Source organism: Gekko japonicus, unplaced genomic scaffold (genome assembly GCF_001447785.1).
Source record: "Gekko japonicus isolate JY-2015 unplaced genomic scaffold, Gekko_japonicus_V1.1 scaffold1530, whole genome shotgun sequence".
NCBI lineage: Eukaryota > Metazoa > Chordata > Lepidosauria > Squamata > Gekkonidae > Gekko > Gekko japonicus.
The window spans coordinates 117,709-124,632 of NW_015168697.1; positions in this window are offsets into that span (position 1 = coordinate 117,709).

Sequence of the window (6,924 nt, forward strand, 5' to 3'; positions counted from 1 at the left end):
CCCAAGCCTGTTGTGCCAAGGGAAAACCGGAGGCGACCAGTGGCAACCCCAACATCAACACACTCTGCGGAGCTACACACCACCTCCGTCCAGCAGCATCAGGTACTGAACTTGCCCCGGGATATCCCTGACAAAATTACTGTAACTGTCCTGATTGAGGGCAGCCCCTGCACGTCCTCCATCTCTATAATTTTTGAGGACTTGTTTAAGAGACTCTGTCCTACGGGGGGGGGCCTCCCCTGTGGCCTGTGGGCTTTACCCTACAAGACTTTCAAGAGAATAAGGTGTCCATCATAGGGGAGGGCAAGTTCCGAGTGCAGTACCGGAACTTACTAGTGGTGAGAGGCAGTTGTAAAAGCCTCACAGAACTTGCTTGGTTTGTGCCCCTGGGGTTCAGAGTGACTGGGGTGCACTATGTGGCTACCAGAGACTTTCAGAATGTGTGCAACGAGTTTCTGGCAGTCTTTGATGGGATGCTCGGTGGCTACACAGGTCCTCCAGTTTCACTACAACTCAACCTGGAAGTACGGCCCATACGGATGAAGGGCAGGCGCGTCCCATTCGCCCTAAAGCCTAAGATAGATGGGGAGCTGGATCGGCTAGTGGCCCAAGGGGTTTTGGAGCCAGTACCACATGCCCTGTGGGAAATCCCTATCATGATCCCAGTAAAGCCCAAGGGGGATGTCCGCATCTGTGCGGACTACAAATACATGATAAACAAGGCCCTGCAGGTCCACGCCTATCTGGTCCCAGTGGTCAGCCATGTCCTGGCATCTCTAGTGGGCTCAAAGATCTTTGGTAAGCTGGACTTAGCTCAAGCCTACCAACAACTCCCAGTCAACAATGCAACTGCAGAGGCCCAGATGATAGTGACACACAGGAGTGTGTTCCGGGTGCAGTGGCTACAACTCGGGGTCAGCGTACCCCGGGAATTTTCCAGAATCTAATGGATCATCTTGATAATGATATTTATATGTTCAATGACATTTGTCTAAGAGAGAGAAAAAGAGAGAGGTGGAAAGAATGAAATAGGTGGGGGAGAGAGAGAGGAAAAAAGAGATGGGGAGGGAGGGAGGAGGAAAAAGAGAAAGGTGGAAAGAAAGCAGATGGAGGAGGGAGGGAGGAAGGGGGAAAGAGAGAGAAAAAACAAAGAAAGCAAATAGAGGGGGATGGAGGAGAAGAAGAGAAAGGTGGAAAGAAATGAAAGAGGTATAAAGAAAGGAGAGAAAGAAGCACAAACAGAGAAAGCAAATAGATGGGGAGGGAGGGAGGGAGGGGGAGGGAGGGAGAAGAAAGAAAGAGATGGAAAGAAAGCAAACGGGGAGGGAGGAAGAAAGGGAGAGGTAGAAAGAAATCAACTTTAAATGTGTTATAGAATTATAGAATCATGGCGTTCGAAGGGGCCATACAGACCATCTAGTCCAACCGTCTGCCCAGTGCAGGACCAGCCTAAAGCATCTCTGACAAATATTCATCCAGCCTCTTCTTGAAAGCTGTCAGTAAAGGGAAGCTAATCACCTCCCTAGACAGCTGATTCCACCTTTGAATCACTCTGGCTGTGAAAAAGTTTTTCCTAATATCCAACCGATACCTTTCTGCATGTAATTTAAACCCGTTGCTTTGGGTCCTATCCTCTGCTGCAAACTGGAACAGCTCCTTGCCCTCCTCCAAATGACATCCTTTCAAATATTTAAAGAGAGCAATCATGTCCCCCCCTCAATCTCCTCTTCTCCAAACTAAACATTACCAAGGCCCTTAACCTTTCCTTGTAGGGCTCAGTCTCCAGATCCCTGATCATCCTCGCTCTCTTATGCACCCTCTCTATTTTGTCCACATCCTTTTTGAAGTGAGGCCTCCAGAACTGCACACAGTACTCAAGGTGCAGCCTGACCAATGCAGTATACAGAGGGGCTATGACCTACTGCGATTTCAATGCTATGGCCCTTTTAATACAACCCAAGACTGAATTTGCCTTTTTTGCCACTGCATCACACTGACTGCTCATATTTAGTTTACAGTCCACCCTTACACCAAGATCTCTTTTGCAAACACTACTCCCTAGAAACATCCCTCATCCAGTATCTGTGCTTGACATTTTTGTGACCCAGATGTAATACTGTGCATTTATCTTTGTTGAATTGTATCCTGTTTGCAACTGCCCACTTCTCCAGAGTATTCAGGTCTTGTTGAATTTTAACTCTATCTTCTTGGGTGTTTGCTACTCCCCCCCCCCCATTTGGTATCATCGTCAAATTTAATGAATAGCCCATCTACCGCTTCATCCTGATCATTGATAAAAATATTGAAAAGTACGAGGTCCAAAACTAAGCCCTGCGGCACCCCACTGGACACCTCCCTCCAATCTGATGAAATGCCATTGATCACCACTCTTTGGGTACAGTCCTCTAACCAGTTCCCTATCCACCGAACTGTCCTATAGTCCAGTCCATAGTCTTCCAGTTTGCCCATCAGAATGTCATGGGGAACCTTATAAAAAGCTTTACTGAAATCCAGGTAAATCATATCAACAGAGTTATCAAGATCCAGTAAACTTGTCACACAATCAAAGACGAAAACCAGGTTGGTCTGACAAGATCTGTTGGGGACAAAACTATGCCGAGTTCCCCGGATCACTAAGTGGTCCTTCAGATGCTTTCAGATTGATCCCTTTAAAATCTGCTCTAATATCTTCCCAGCAACAGAAGTCAGACTGACCGGCCTGTAGTTTCCCGGGTCATCCTTTTCCCCTTTCTTAAAGATTGGGATAACATTTGCTCTTCTCCAATCTTGTGGCACCTCCCCAGTCCTCCTGGAGGCCTTGAAGATGATGGACAGATGCTCTGCAAGTTCATTAGAAAGTTATTTGAGCACTTTTGGGTGCACACCATCTGGCCCAGGGGATTTGTATTTGTCCAGTGCAGCCAGGTGCCTCTCCACAGCCTCCCTGTCAATGTCAACTGGACACTCAGGTGTCCTGTTATGTCCTCTACCATCTCTAGATGGGCTCGAGTTCTTCTGGGAGAAACCAGAGGCAAAAAAGTCATTAAGCCTGTCTGCTTTTTCTTTGTCCTCCACCAGAGTTTCTCCTTCTACTCCCAAAAGCAGTCCAGTTGCCTCTTTTACCTTGCATTTGCTTCTCACATATCTGTAGAAGTTTTTCTTATTGTAGCGAGCCCCTGATCTGCAGTACCTAGTAACTCTCATACACTCCTCTTTAGAGGTCTGACCTTCCCTCCATTTCTCTCAATTTCCTTCTTCTCCCTTAGCTTTTCCTGAAGCTCTCGATTCATTCACATTGGTTTCTTGGCGCCCTTACCATGTTTCCGTCTTGCTGGAATAGTGAGGGCTTGAGCTTGCAAAAGCTCATGTTTGAGAAGAGCCCCCCCTTCCCTCGCTCCTTTCCCTTCCAGCACCCCCCCCCCCCCCCAGAATGACTCCCATCAACCCTCTGAGTTCGTTGAAGTTGGCCCTACGAAAATCTACCCTATGAGTCTGGCTATGAAGTTCCTTGATCCCCCACAGCAACTGGAATTCAGGGAGGACATGGTCACTTCCCTCTAAGGTCCCCACCATCTTCACCCCATCTACCAAATTATTCTCTGTTGGTTAATATTAAGTCTAGTATGGCTGAGCCCCTTGTAGCTTCCTCCACCATTTGAAAAAGGAAGTTGTGAGCCAGGCAGGTCAGGAAGTTGCATGATCTTGATCGCTTTATTGAGCCTGTCTCCCAGCACACATAGGGGAAGTTGAAGTCTCCCATAATTATAAGGTTCTGATGTCTGGATACTCTACCAATTTGTTCAAGGGGGACAGCATCCATTTCCTGTCCCTGGTCAGGTGGTCTGTAGCAGACTTCAACAACAATACCCTTTTGTCCTACCTCCTGTTATTTCCACCCATATACTTTCCACAGGGCTGTCATCCAGAACTTCCTGACAATCTAGCCCTATCCTCACACTCCTCCACTCTGCCTCCTCTTCTACCCTTCCGGTTTTTCTTGAACAACTCATACCCATCTACTACCACATCCCAGTCATGAGAATCCTCCCACCAAGTCTCAGTGATTCCTATAATATCATAGCCCTCTGTTTGCAAGAGAATCTCCAGCTCTTGCTTCTTATTACACATACTACGGGCATTGGTATATAAGCACTTGTAGCCTTGTACCTTTGTTTGACCTGTCCTGCTCAGGTGGGCCCTGCTATTTTCTGTTCTTCACTATCCCCTTCCCCTTGTGGCTTCAGTTTGAAGCTCTCCTGATTAGGCTCTCTAGGTTCTTTCTGTTTTCTTCCCTGACCTTGTGAGGTAAAGCCCATCATGTGCTAGAAGGCCTTCTCTAAGAAAACTAATCCTGTGGCCCCAGAACCCAAAGCACTCCTGCCCGGCACCACCATCTCAGCCAACGATTCACCTCAAGTATGGTCTGTTCTCTTTGCACAAACGGGTACTGATCAGTAGGTCTTTTTGCAGTCGGTCTGTAATATCCTGAATTCTGGCCCCAGGTAAGCAACACATCTCTTGGAGTAGGCGATCCGGCCTGGACACATTACGTTCCACACTCCTGAGCAGAGAGTCCCCGACGACCACCACTTTCCATTTCCTTCCACTTCCATGTGGCACCATGCCCTCTTCCCACCCTATTCCAGGACTTTGTGGCTCTCCTTCCACTCTCATCTCCGTCACCCTCTCAAGCACCTCAAAACGATTCTTGAGCTCCAGTGGACCAGAGTGTCGTCTTAGTCGACACCTTTGGGTTTGTACTGTACTGTACTGTACTGTAGAACTTAGAGGAGGCTCAGAAGGGAGATCGACTCTTCCTTCTTCTCCTTGACTACAGTCTTCATGTTATTGCAGAGTTCCCAGGGTTTTGTCAATAAACCCCCCCCCTTCCTTGATTTCCTGACGGTTGTTGATCCTCTCCTGCAGGCTCTGAATGTTCTCCTCTAAAACTTCTGACAAGTGAAGTCCGTCTTCTCTTCCGGAAGGAAAACAAACATGGTACGCTCCATGCAGGAGACTGGAAAGGGGCCTTCAGTCGACATCATTGCCATCCAAGTATATTCCAAGAGTACTCTGAGTAGAGTTTTGGGGCCATCAGGCTGAGAGCCACAGGCCAAGTGCCCTTTAGCTCTTGCCCTTTGGCTTGTTCCTCTGGTGAGGAGGAGCCTTTTGTTTCAAAAGGTCACTTCCTGCCAAGCACAGCAGAGCTCAGCACAGTAGGGGGGCGGGGCTTGTAATCAACAGCAATCAACAGCAACTCACTCAGTCCCCAGAAGCCCCCAAAACACAATTAGCCCCAAACAGAACTTAAACAGAACCACTCTCTAGCAGGTTCTCTAGCAGGCTCCAAAGAACCCATTCACCCTCAGCTTCTCAGCAGCTAGGAAAGGCAGAAGGCAGAAAGACAAAAATCCTTTACCTTCTAGCAACAGCTCACCAACCCCCCCAATGACCCCACACCAGCTGGCTTCACTAGGAGAAGGGATTTAAAATGACAAATGCATTCTCCAAGCCTGTGGTCAGGGCCACGGAGTGGGGGCTTGGAGAATGCCTTTAATTTTAAATGTGTTCTCCAAGCCCCCTGCCTCCACTGCCGTGTGGGCTTGGCTTGGAAAAGGGATTTAAAAGGACAAATGCCTTCTCTGAGCCAAGCCAGCTGGCCAGTGGGGATGGGATTGGAGAACACATTCAAATTAAGATGGGGAGGAAGGAGAGAAAGATAGAGAAAAGAAGAAGAAAAAAGAAAGTGGTAAGAAAGCATATAGATGGGGGGAGGGAGAGGTAGAAAGAAAGCAATGATATTAAATGTCAGAGCTTGTTTCAGTTGCTATGATGGGGGTGGCCAGAGGGAGGCTAGCAACATGTATTTTCAACCACCTGGTTTTAAACAGAAACTATGACCCTAAACAGTCTTAATCTAGAATGTATAACTAACAAAAGAAGTAGCGCACATATGGCAGTACTTTTGTTTAAGAAATGACCTATGTAATCTATTAGCAAACAGAGTAATCTTTTCTGTTATTTGGCTTCACTAAACAGAAGATATCTTATTTCTATTTGTGCAATTCCCCATGTCACCCCATCTCTTGTAGGTTTAACTTAAAGGCCCTCTAGGAGATGCGGCTCTTCAAATTAATCAGGAAGATTTTTAGGGGAGCAGCCATTATCAGTTGTTGCAGAGGAAGCACAACAGCTGAGAAAGCTGATAAAAGGTTCTCTGGAAATGTGGGGTAGATAGTCATGTTGGATAATAATTGTGGGATACTCGTGCTTCTCTTAGAGTATCAAGGAAGCTGTTTCTTCAAGAGTAATTTTAGTATGAGGATCAGGAAATCTAAATTGGTAAGTGTTAACCCATGTTTATATGCGGTGATTCAGTTTTTCTATGCTTCATTATATTAGGATAATTTATTGTAACCTGTCTGTTTCATAGCATATTGTTTTCTGTTCATTACATTTTGTTCTGATAATCTGAAAAGTATAGAATGTTTACCAACAAAACTGATGAAATAAGCAGAGATAAAAATTGTCTTGTTCTTGAACATTTAAGTTCTGTAACGTCACAATTTCACTACTTAACACATGTTTTAATTAGGTTGAACTTGCAAGTGTATGTTAAATATATTCAGTAATGTCTTTTATATTACAAAAGCATATAATTACATTTTTCTGGACAAGAAAAATGAATTTGTGCTGCATTATAAATGGTGACAAATTTTCCTACTTGTTTTTAGAGTTACTGAACAGCATAAAACATAAAACTGAACAGTTTGCCAAAAAACTAATTCGGCAATGAATTGAAACTACTTAATATTAAAATACAAATATTCATTTTTACTACTATACTTATTGAACTTAATCAAAGTGGTAAGTCTTGAGAGAAACCACTAGAAGTGATCATATGTTGTAGGATCCGAACCAACA